At 38.9% G+C, this 12,340-nt stretch overlaps 1 protein-coding gene across 4 annotated transcripts in view; it reads right to left on the bottom strand.

Annotated features, from left to right (window-relative positions):
- Window positions 1–12,340, bottom strand: part of NAALADL2 (N-acetylated alpha-linked acidic dipeptidase-like 2) — a 1,240,647-nt gene that overhangs the window by 101,410 nt on the left and 1,126,897 nt on the right. The window lies entirely within an intron of this gene.

Here is a 12,340-nt window from a genome sequence, read left to right as displayed (position 1 = left end):
AAAGCATCAATTCTTCGGCGCTCGGCTTTCTTAGTCCAACTCTCACATCCATACATGACCACTGGAAAAACCATAGCCTTGACTAGACAGACTTTTGTTGGCAAAGTAATGTCTCTGCTTTTGAATATGCTATCTAGGTTGGTCATAACTTTCCTTCCAAGGAGTAAGCGTCTTTTAGTTTCAGGGCTGTAGTCACCATCTGCAGTGATTTTGGAGCCCCCAAAAATAAAGTCTGACACTGTTTCCACATACTTCATGCTTTGCTATATTCGTAATCAGTTTTCCAAACTTTATCAAAACTAATACCATTTATACGTCTCTGAGATCAATGTTTAAATTAAATTATAAAAATACAAAAATTTAAATGGCATTCTCTAAACTCACACCTGGAATTTTCACACATGAATATGTTTCTACCACTGCACTCCAAAACTGGGTCTGAAAACCAACATATGCACTACAGCTGAACTAGCATCTGCTTAATAGACTGAACAAGTCATATGCATTTTTATACATTTCTAAGGAACTTAGGGCTGGGGGCAAATGCCATTGTTACTCCCCAGCCCCCCAAGTGATATTTAATATTTACCTTGGCTTAACAAATGTCCCTACATCTCTTTTAACCCTGAGCTGGCACATAGGGAAATTTGTGTTGATATTATTAATGTACTATGAGATTTTGTTAATGAATGAAAATGTTGTCTTGTGAAACTACACAGGGGAAATGAACACACTAATTTGAGACCATAAAGAACATATAAAAGAAGCAACTTACAAGGAGAATGTGATGTTAAATATTCAAATCCACACATTTAACAAGGGTCAAATTTCATTTAATATTTAAAAGTTATATTTCCCAGTTGTTTGCACAATTTATATCATAATGAAAGTACAGCTTGAGGAAATGTATTTCTTAGGAACAGGAAAAGAAAACACCTTTGAGATCCCTTTATTTCTTTGAGATATTTTTCTCCCAGTGTAACAACCACTGCTCCCCAAATGCCTCAAGTATTTTGCAGCATTTTATCCTCAGCATATGATCACAAAAATCCTAGGCAACTGCCTACTTTGACTATGCTGTTAGCTATTCAGGAGAAAAAGCATTATATGCAACATGTTGATATGAATCCTGTTTCTAGCCCACTCCACCCCTTCTAAACCATGTATGGAAAACCAGTATTTGGAAATAAATTATTTGTAAAAGGAATGTTTAAAGAAGATTAAGAGGCATTATGGTTTCTTTTTTCCAATTTGCATTGGAAATAGAAACTACAGAACAGACATGTTTTGTTTACATTTTTGGAATCTGGAAACCACGCATTACAAAAGATTAAAATAAAAGAATTGGAAGGCAGGAGAAAGGCAGCTTCTTCTTGTGCTGCTGGAGAAGCTGTTTTGTTTTGGGTCTTTTGAGTCATTTGGCAGCTAGAACAACTAGAATATAAACCAGCCACTTTGCTATGTTTCAAAAAGAAGCTGGTAACAAATTCTGGGACTTTCAAGGCACCTGGCCCACAATGGAATGCTTCAAGTAAATAGGCTTTATTTGCATCTTCAATCACATGAGGGAGATTTGTATATGCTGTGCCATGCAGTGAGAAGAGACAAACCATACTGCATACCCTTTTTGTGGATTCTGGAATTCATTTTTATTGAGGCATGACAAAGTAACTTTCCTTTGCATTTAAATAAGGCTCCTTTCTTTTCAAAGTTCTTTATACACATTTTGTTATCTCATTTAAGTATCTTGCCAGGCCTAGAGGCAGATCAGTTCAGTTCAGTTCAGTTGGTCAATGTATCCACTCTTCGCAACGGTATGGACTGAAGCATGCCAGGCTTCCCAGTCCATCACCAACACATGGAGCTTGCTCAAACTCATGTCCATCGAGTTGGTGATACCATCTAACCATCTCATCCTCTGTCATCCCCTTCTCCTTATGCCTTCAATCTTTCCCAGCATCAGGGTCTTTTCCAATGAGTCAGTTCTTCACATCAGGTGGCCAAAAGTATTGGAGCTTCAGCTTCAGCATCAGGCCTTCCAATGAATATTCAGAACTGATGTCCTTTAGGATTGACTGGTTTGATCTCCTTGCTGTCCAAGGGACTCTCAAGAGTTCTCCAACACCACAGCTCAAAAGCACCAATACTTTGAGGCTGAGCTTTCTTTATGCTGCAACTCTCTAATCCATACATGACTACTGGAAAAACCATAGCTTTGAGTATGTGGACTTTTGTTGGCAAAGTAATGTTTCTGCTTTTTAATATGCTGTCTAGGTTTGTCTTAGCTGTTTTTTCCAAGGATCAAGTGTCTTAATTTCATGGCTGCAGTCATCATCTGCAGTAATTTTGGAGACCAAGAAAATAAAGTCTGTCACCAGTTCCAATTTTTCCCCATCTATTTGCCATGAAGTGATGGGACCGGATGCCATGATCTTGGTTTTTTGAATGTTGAGTTTTAAGTCAGTTTTTTTTTCACTCTTTTCTTTCACTTTCATCAAAAGGCTCTTAAGTTCCTCTTCATTTTCTGCCATAAGTGTCATGTTATCATCATATCTGAGGTTGTTGATATTTCTCCTGGCAATCTTGATTCCATCTTGTGCTTCATCCAATCTGGCATTTCACATGAAGTACTTTGGATATAAATTAAATAAACAAGGTGACAACATACAGCCTTGACATCCTCCTTTACCAATTTTGCACCAGTCCATGGTTCCATGTCCAATTCTAACCATTGCTTCCCGACCTGCATACAGATTTCTCAAGAGGCAGGTCAGGTGGTCTGGTATTTTTATCTCTTTAAGAATTTTCCACAGTTTGTTGTGATCTACACAGTCAAAGGCTTTAGCATAGTCAATGAAGCAGAAGTAGATTTTTTTCTGGAATTCTCTTGCTTTTTGTATGATCCAGTGAATGTTGGCAATTTGATGTCTGGTTCCTCTGCCTTTTCTAAGTCCAGCTTGCATATCTGGAAGTTCTTGGTACACATATGGTTGAGACTTAGCTTGGGGAATTTTGAGCATTACTTTGGTATCATGTGATATGAGTCCAATTGTGCCATAGTTTGAACCTTCTTTGACATTACTCTTCTTTGGAACTGGAATGAAAACTGACCTTTTCTAGTCCTGTAGCCACTGCTGAGGTTTCCAAATTTGCTGGCATATTGAGTGCAGCACTTTCACAGCATCATCTTTTAGGATTTGAAATAGCTCAACTGGAATTCCATCACTTCCACTAGCTTTGTTCATAGTAATGCTTCCTAAGGTCAACTTGATTCCACACAAGATGTCTGGCTCTAGGTGAATGATCACACCATCATGGTTATCTGGGTGTTTAAGATCTTTTTTTCATAGTTCTTCTGTGTATTCTTGCCACCTCTTCTTTATGTCTTCTGTTTCTGTTAGGTCCATACTATTCCTATCCTTTATTATGCCCATCTTTGTGTGAAAAGTTCCCTTGGTATCTCTAATTTTCTTAAAGAAATCTCTAGTCTTTCCCATTCTATTGTTTTCCTCTATTTCTTTGCAACTGGTCACTTAGGAAGTCTTTCTTATTGCTCCTAGCTATTCTTTGGAATTCTGCATTCAGATAGATATATATTTCCTTTTCTCCTTCACCTTTCACTTCTCTTCTTTCCTTAGCTATTCGTCAGGCCTTCTCAGATAGTGGAGGAATTAATCCTATACTGAAAACAGTGAGTATAAGCCTTACTAAGTTGCAGTTAAGATAGTAACATAGGAGGTTCCTGAACTCCCCTCCTCCCACAGATACATTGAGTCTACAGCTATACATGAAACCATTCCCCATTGAAAAATAAAATCCAGAAATCAGATGAAATGACCCTGGCACGCTGGTGGAACAATAATAAAAAAAACACATGGAAATGAATAAGGCCTGAGACATGCTCTTGCTATAAACTCCACCCCATCACAGTGATATACAATAGGAAATGAACTCAGAAGTCTCAATTTCTCCTTGAAGAGGAAATGTTAAGACCCAACATCTAAAGGCTCAACTTTTAAGACTTCCAACCAAGGGATAAAATATCAAGCCCTGAAGGACAAAAAGCCTCTGTCCACATGGTATACAACACTACAGCCAACAAAGAAACAGTCCCTAATGGACTCAAGAGGACTCACTGCAGTTCCCCACCTCAGGCTCAGTACAGAGGAAAAATGCCCACCATCCAGCCTTTACCTGAAGAGGTCTTATTGAATACTTTAAATGTTGCTGCCTGCAGGTCACATCTCTTATTTAGCCCTAGGGACACAACTCAATCATCAGTGGAGAACAGGGAAGCCAATTGAAAGATATACCCATCTGAATGCAGGATTCCAGAGAATAGCAAGGAGAGATAAGAAAACCTTTTTAAGTGAAAAGTGGAGGTAAATAAAAAAACAATAGATTGGGAAAGACTAGAGATCTCTTCAAGAAAATTAGAGATATCAAGGGAACATTTCCTGCAATGATAGACACAATATAGGACAGAAAGAGTTTGGACCTAACAGAAGAGGAAGATATTAAGAAAAGTTGGCAAGAATACACAGAAGAACTATACAAAAAGATCTTAATAACCTGGATAACCACAATGATGTGCTTACTCACCTAGAATCAGACATCCTAGAGTGTGAAGTCAAGTGTGCCTTGGGAAGCATCACTATGAACAAAGCTAGGGGAAGTAACAAAATACCAACTGAGCTATTTCAAATCCTAAAAGATGATGCTGTGAAAGTGCTACACTCAATATGCCAGCAAATTTGGAAAACTCAGCAGTGGCTACAGGACTAGAAAAAGTAAGTTTCCATTACAATCCCAAAGAAGGGTATTGCCAGAGAAGGTTCAAACTACTACACCATTGCAATCATTTCACACTCTAGCAAGGTAATGCTCAACATCCTTCTAGCTAGGCTTCAACAGTACATGAACCTAGAACTTCCAGATATGCAAGCTGGATTTAGAAAAGGCAGAGGAACCAGAGATCAAATTGCCTACATTCATTGGATCATACAAAAAGCAAGAGAATTCCAGAAAAAACATTTACTTCTGCTTCATTGACTATGCTCAAGCCTTTGACTGTATAGATCACAGCAAACTGTGGAAAATTCTTAGAGATGGGAATACCATCACCATACCTGCCTCCTGAGAAATCCATACGCAGGTAAAGAAGCAACAGTTAGAACCAGACATGAAAAATGGGCAGATTCAAAATTGAGAAAGGATTATTTTAAGGGCTCTATATTGTGACCCTGACTATTTAACTTATATGCAGAGTACATCATGCAAAATGTTGGACTGGATGATGCTCAAACTGGAATCAAGATTGCTGGACAAATATCAATAACCACAGATATGCAGATGATGCCACCTTTATGGTAGAAAGTGAAAAGGAAATTAAAGAGTCTCTTGAAGAAGGTAAAAGAGGAGTGTGAAAAAGTTGGCTTAAAATTCAACATTCAGAAAACCAAGGTCATGGCATCTGATCCCATCACTTCATGGCAACTAGTTGGGGAAACAATGGAATCAGTAACAGGCTTTATTTTCTTGGGATCCAAAATCACTGTGGGCTGCGACTACAGTCATGAAATTAAAAGATACTTGCTCCTTGGAAGAAAAGCAATGACAAACGTAGATAGCATATTAAAAAACAGAGTCATTACTTTGCCAACAAAGGTCTGTATAGTCAAAGCTATGGCTTTTCCATTAGTCATGTATGGATGTGAGTGCTGGACAATATAAAAGGCTGAGCACTGAAGAATTGTTGCCTTTGACTGTGGTGTTGGAGAAGACTTGAGAGTCCCTTGGAATGCAAAGATATCAAACCTGTCAATCCCAAAGGAAATTAATCCTGAATATTCACTGGAAGGACTAATGCTAAAGCTGAAGCTCCAATACCTTGGCCACCTTATGCAAATAACTGACTCATTGGAAAAGACACTGATACTGGGAAAGATTGAGGATAGGAGGAGAAGGGGACCACAGAGGATGAGATAATTGGATGGCATCACTGACTCAATGGACATGAGTTTGAGCAAAGACTGGAGATGGTGAAGGACAGGGAAGCCTGGAAACCTGCAATCCATGGAGTCACACAGAATTTGACATGACCGAGTAACTGAACAACAACAACAATAGATTCCATCTCAGCATTCTCCTTGTAGCCCTCACAAACTGCTGAGACCTCTCTAGAAGCAGCTTACAGACACACATCTGGTACCATGGCTTTTGCAACTGCCACTCAGGGGACACATCCCTCAGTCATTTGGCTGTTACCAGCTGGACTTACATTTATAGATCTCACAGGACTGAAACAAACAGAGAAACACTTTTTAACAGTGCTCAGCACAGAAGAAGACTGAAATGTCCATCACTTAGTTTTTCCCTGGAAGAGGTTTATTTGCATAATGCAAAATCTTCTGAGAGTCTGACTTCTAATTAGCCTGCATCTAGGTACTGACTGAGATATTCCCCTCTGGGACACTAACAAGTATTAGCATATCCTCAACTACTGAAAGTCACTTAAAAAAAAAAAAAAAAGGAAAGAAAGAGGCTTGGACAATCACAAAGGTTTGTGATACAACCAAGAGGTAAAGCTAGGCTAGATGATAAGTTTTATGTCCAACATGAGACCATTCCTTAAGAATAAGAGTGGCTGTTTTATCTAATGCACAGAAACCAATAGAGTCAAAGAAAATGAAGAAACAAAACAACAAAAAAAAGAAGTTCCAAAATAGAACAAGATAAAACTTTATTTACAGACGTTAAGGAAATGAAGATAAGTGATTTACTTGAGAAGCATTCAAAGTAATATCATAAATTTCCTCACCAAGGTCAGAACAGTACATTAACAAAGTGAGAATTTCAATAAAGAGAGAGAGAAGATATAAGGAAATCCAAATAGTAATCACAGAACTGAATACAATAGCTGAACAGAAAAACTTGGTAGAGGGTTCAGCAGAACACTAGATCAAGAGGAACAAAGAATCAATGAACATGGAGACATAACAGTGGAATTCATCCAATTAGAGGACCAAAAAGGAAAAAAAAAATGAAAAAGAGTTAAAATAGTTTAAGGACATATGGGATACCACCAAACACATCAATATTTGCATTATATAGGTCCTAGAGAAGAATAAAGTGAGAAAGGCTGATTCAAAGAAATAATGGCTATACCTGAAAGTAACACAATATTATAAATCAACTATACTTCAACTAAACAAACAAACAAAAAAAGAATAGAAATAGAACTAGATCACTTTCAAAAAAAGAAAAGTAAAAAAAAAAAAAACAAAAAAGAAAAAAGAAAGAGAAAAGTTCCCTCTCCCGGGAAGGAAACAGACATCCAGATCTACAAATCCTAGGCAGTTCCAAATGAGATGAATCCAAACAGACCTACATGGAAACACGTTAAAATTAAATTGTCAGATTTAAAGACAAGGTGTAGGCGGGGGGGGGGTCTCTATCCTACTTTTAACAATGAATATATTGTTCAGATCAAAACTCCATAAGGAAACATTGGACTGAAACTATGCATTGGACAAGATGTACCTAATACACATTTATAGAACATTCTATCCAACAGCAGTAGAATATACTTTCTTTTCAAGTGCACATTTTCTAGGACAGATCATATGTTAGGCCACAAAACAAATCTTAATGAATTAGAGAAGACTGAAATCCTATTTAGCAACTTTTTCAGCCACAAAGATATGAAACTAGAATTCAGTGACATGGAGAAAACTGAAAAGTTCACAAATATGTCAAGATTTGGGATGGTGAAGCATCTCATTGGCTCAGGCAACTAAGGTCTGTGACATGGGCAACTGTGTGATCCTTGACAGCAAGAGCTGTGTGTGCATGTGTGTGTGTGTTTGGGGATGGGTGGGGGGGTTCCTTAGTTGCTGCAAGGACTATTGGTATCTCAGCAAGAAAAGACCAGGGTGGTCGCGAGAGCTAAAATCCGTGGTGTATATATGCTCAAATGCAGAGCTGGCTGCAGGTGTCTGCATGATGGCAGGGACTATCTACAGGTACACCCACACTGGCAAGGGCCCTGAGCAGTGGCCAGGGGCAACTCTGTGTGATAAGCAGCTACAGGACTCATGTGGTTATAAAGACTAGTTGCAGTCTTGTGCACCATAGTGGGGGTCAGTGACAGAAAATCTAAGTCATAGTATGCATGTTTAAATGATAGGGGCTCCTTAAAAGCATAGATAGTGATACAGATCTGGGTTAGGAGTCAGGACTGGCTTCCAATACAGGAGCAGCAGTGGGGCCCTTGGTTGTCAGCATGTACTCCTATGGCTGCAGGGCCAGCCATGGGTGGGTACATGACACTGGAGAAAGATACTGGGAGTTCGAGCCAGTGGTGTGTGAGTTCACGGGCTAGCTGCTTAAATGAGTGAAGGGGCAGGCCAGTGACAGCAGTTGGGGTCAGGTCCTTTGGGCAGTGCTGTGAAAGGCTACGGAAGCTGGTCACTCACTCTGTTCTCTATTTTCCTACAAAAAAACTCTCTCCAGCCAGGAAGTTATCTGTTGGCTCTGAACAGTGCTGGTCTGGTGGACGGAATGATACTTTACAGGCAAAATATGTTACTTGAGTGTGGTTATTCTCAGGTTATTTTGCTCTGCTATATGCTAAAGCTTCTTAAAGACTCCTGAGGTTTCCCAGAGCTATTTTCATTCTTGCATTAAATTGTCTAATTGTTGTCTTTGTGGGAAGATGGAGGTTGGTATCTCCTACCCTGCCATCTTCTTGACAGCATTCCCCTGAACTCCCTGACAGTGCATTATAAATAAGTTCACAGGCACACCATCTGCCTCAAGATCCCTGTGTCCTTCTTTCTTCACTCCAGATCGTCCTACATCTGACCAGAGATTAAAAGAAGAATACATTAGACTGAAAAGAAAATTATGGAAGTAAAAGTGTTCAAACAAATAAAAAGATTGTACTAAGAAATGAGTTAATGAACACCATGTTGCAAAAGTTTTCCTGTCTTATGAAATACTATTGACATTTCTGTAGTTAGTGGTTTCATTGATGTTAGGCAAGACCAGGTGGTTTAAAGAAAATAATTACTCATAGAGCCTTCTCTTAGATTGTGTTGTTGTGTTAATTGCTCAGTCATGTCTGACTCTTTGAGACCCCATAGACTGTAACCCACCAGGCTCCTCTGTCCATGGGATTCTCCAGGAAGAATACTGGAGTGGGTTGCCATTTCCTTCTCCATCTCTTAGATTATAAAGGTAATAATGGAAAATAACAGTTATCCTGATAAAAATTTCTCCTTCAGCTTGAAATATTTTCGGTTGTATTTTAAGGTCCAAAACAGTGTTTTTAAAACTTAATAAAGGAAAATATATGTATACACACACCTTCTTTTTTCTTAAACTTTGTAAATAACAAACAGTTGCTTTATTGGAAGGTATGTTTATAGTTTCTGACTTTGTCACAAATCTTTCCATTACTCATCAGTCTAGAGAGACAGAAAAAGATATTTACTTACTAAACTCTAAATATATAGACTTGGAGAAGGAAATGGTAACCCACTCCAGTATTCTTGCCTGGAGAATCCCATGGACGTAGAAGCCTGGTAGGCTACAGTCCACAGGGTCGCAAAGAGTCGGACACGACTGAGCGACTTCACTTTCACTTTCAAATATATAGACTAGGGTCACTCTCCCCCTAACCCTACTCACATATTGTATCTCATAGACCAGTATGATAACTGTATTGACAATGAATATTTTAAATGAATTTACTACTTAGTACATGAATAATGCAATTAGACATAAAAAGGTTCACTAAAATAATTACCATAGAATACCATGGTTTCATAATGTAATTTCTTTTTAGTTACAAGCTGAGACACTCAGTAAATGTGTGGTTTGTTCCATTTATATAATTTTAAATTAAAGTAACCATTGTTTATACTTCATCCCTAAATCATTAGTTAAACTATCATTGTGAGATTGGCTTTATGTCTTCAATCAGACTTAAAATGCAGTATCACCACACTCTGAAAGAGAATGCTGTGAGATAATACTAACAACTGTTTTATAGGTTAGTGTGAGAAAGAAATTGAGAGAGACTGGGTTATTACGGCATGGTGTGACATAGTATGACAAACAGTAGATGAAGCATGAACCATCCCACTACTAGTTATTGATCCTTGATTGTATAATCATTTCTGTGTTATGAAGGAGGAAAGAGGAACGTAAGACAGTTTCTCCCCTTAAGACTTACTTTACTGTTAGAGACAAGTCTTACCACTTTTACAAAATGTGAAAAAAGAAATGAACAATATAAAAATTATCACACATGAATCTCTTTTCCCCTAGAAAACACCATTTTCTACTCTTTAAAAAATTTTTTTTTCATTAAAGGATAATTGCAATAGAGACTTTTGTTGTTTTCTGTCAAACCTCAACATGAATCAGCCATAGGTATACATATAGCCCCTCTCTTTTGAACCTATACCACCCTGAATGTGCCCGATCTTGTCTACTCCACTTTTAAGACACCATGGGCTTATCCCCTATGTATATTTGTGGGGTTCAAGCATCTTGAGTGTAAAAGGGGAAAGATATTCCAGACAAGGGGAATAAAATGGGCAAAAACCCCTGGTGTAGAAAGAAGCATAGACTTTTTAGAGAAGCATGAAACAACCAGCATGAATGAAGTGGAGTTGTTGGTTAGTGGGAAGGAAGTTTGTATGTGGGATGGAATGGAGAGTTTGAAAACCCTAAAACTCAACCAAGGCACATGGTCACGATTCAGTGATCTGAAGGGAATCCTTCCCCCTTCCCTTCTCTTTCAAAGCAGAGGCATCATCTGATCAATAATGGCCTGCTGACAGTCTTCATAGAGCAATTTTGTGCTGCATGGTGCCCTTCAGGCTGCTATGTTCAACTGAAGTGGCATGACTTATTTACATCCCTTTCTAATATAATGGAAAGTCCCCCTATTTAGCAATGAATGTCCTGTGGAAAAAAAAAAAAACTTCAGGGCAGATGGCCATAGGCAAGGGGACTCAGAGGATCTCCCTGGAGATAAGCAGAACTTCCAGTCCCCAGAACTCCTTTCTAGGGCTGGGGTGCCAACAGGGGAGAGGAAGCAAAGACATACTCTTGATATACCCAGCAAGTTTAACCAACAAAAGGAGACATTAAATGGTATTGTTAGGTTAACATTTATGTTTAGGAATAAGGTGGCAAGAGTCACATCAACATTTTAGGAATCATTCAACAGAAATGGATGGGAATGGGTGAGTTTAATACAGATGACCATTATATCAACCACTGTGGGCAAGAAACCCTTAGAAAAATGGATTAGTCCTCATAGTCAACAAAAGAGTCCGAAATGCAGTACCTGGGTGCAATCTCAAAAATGACGAAATGATCTCTGTTCAATTCCAAGGCAAATCATTCAACATCACACTAATTCAAGTCCATGCCACAATCACTAATGCTGAAAGAACTAAAGTTAATGGTTTTACAAAGACCTAGAGACCTTCTGGAACTAACAGCAAAAAAAGATGTGCTTTTCAACATAGGGGACTGGAATGCAAAAGTAGGAAGTCAAGAGATATCTGAAGTAACAACCAAGTTTGGCATTGGAGTATAAAATGAAGCAGGGCACAGGCTAACACTTTTGCCAAGCTAATGCACTGGTAATAGCAAATGCCCTCTTCCAACAAAACAAGTGATGACTCTATACGTGGTTGTCACCAGAGGGTCAATAACAGTATCGGTTCAGTTCAGTTGCTCAGTAGTGTCCGATTATTTGTGACCCCATGAATCACAGCATGCCAGGCCTCCCTGTCCATCACCAACTCCCAGAGTTGACCCAAGCTCATGTGCATCAACGTGGTGATGACATCCAACCATCTCATCCTCTGTCGTCCCCTTCTCCTCCTGCCCCTAGTCCTTCCCAGCATCAGGGTCTTTTCCAAAGAGTCAACACTTTGCATGAGGTGACCAAAGTACTGGAGTTTCAGCTTCAGCATCAGTTCTTCCAATGAACACCCAGGACTGATCTCCTTTAGGTTGGACTGGTTGGATCTCCTTGCAGTCCAAGGGACTCTCAAGAGTCTTCAACACTACTGTTCAAAAGCATCAATTCTTCAGCGTTCAGCTTTCTTCACAGTCCAACTCTCACATCCATACATGACCACTGGAAAAACCACAGCCTTGACTAGATGGACCTTTGTTGGCAAAGTAATGTCTTGCTTTTCAATATGCTATTCAGTTTGGTCATAACTTTCCTTCCAAGGAGTAAGCGTCTTTTAATTTCATGGCTGCAGTCACCATCTGCAGTGATTTTGGAGCCAAAAAAAAAAAAAAA

The sequence above is a fragment of the Bison bison genome, unplaced genomic scaffold (genome assembly GCF_000754665.1).
Source record: "Bison bison bison isolate TAMUID 2011002044 unplaced genomic scaffold, Bison_UMD1.0 scf7180017864164, whole genome shotgun sequence".
NCBI classification, from domain to species: Eukaryota; Metazoa; Chordata; class Mammalia; order Artiodactyla; family Bovidae; genus Bison; species Bison bison.
Note: the sequence above shows the minus strand (reverse complement) of the source record. Positions and strands in the feature narration are given on the sequence as shown.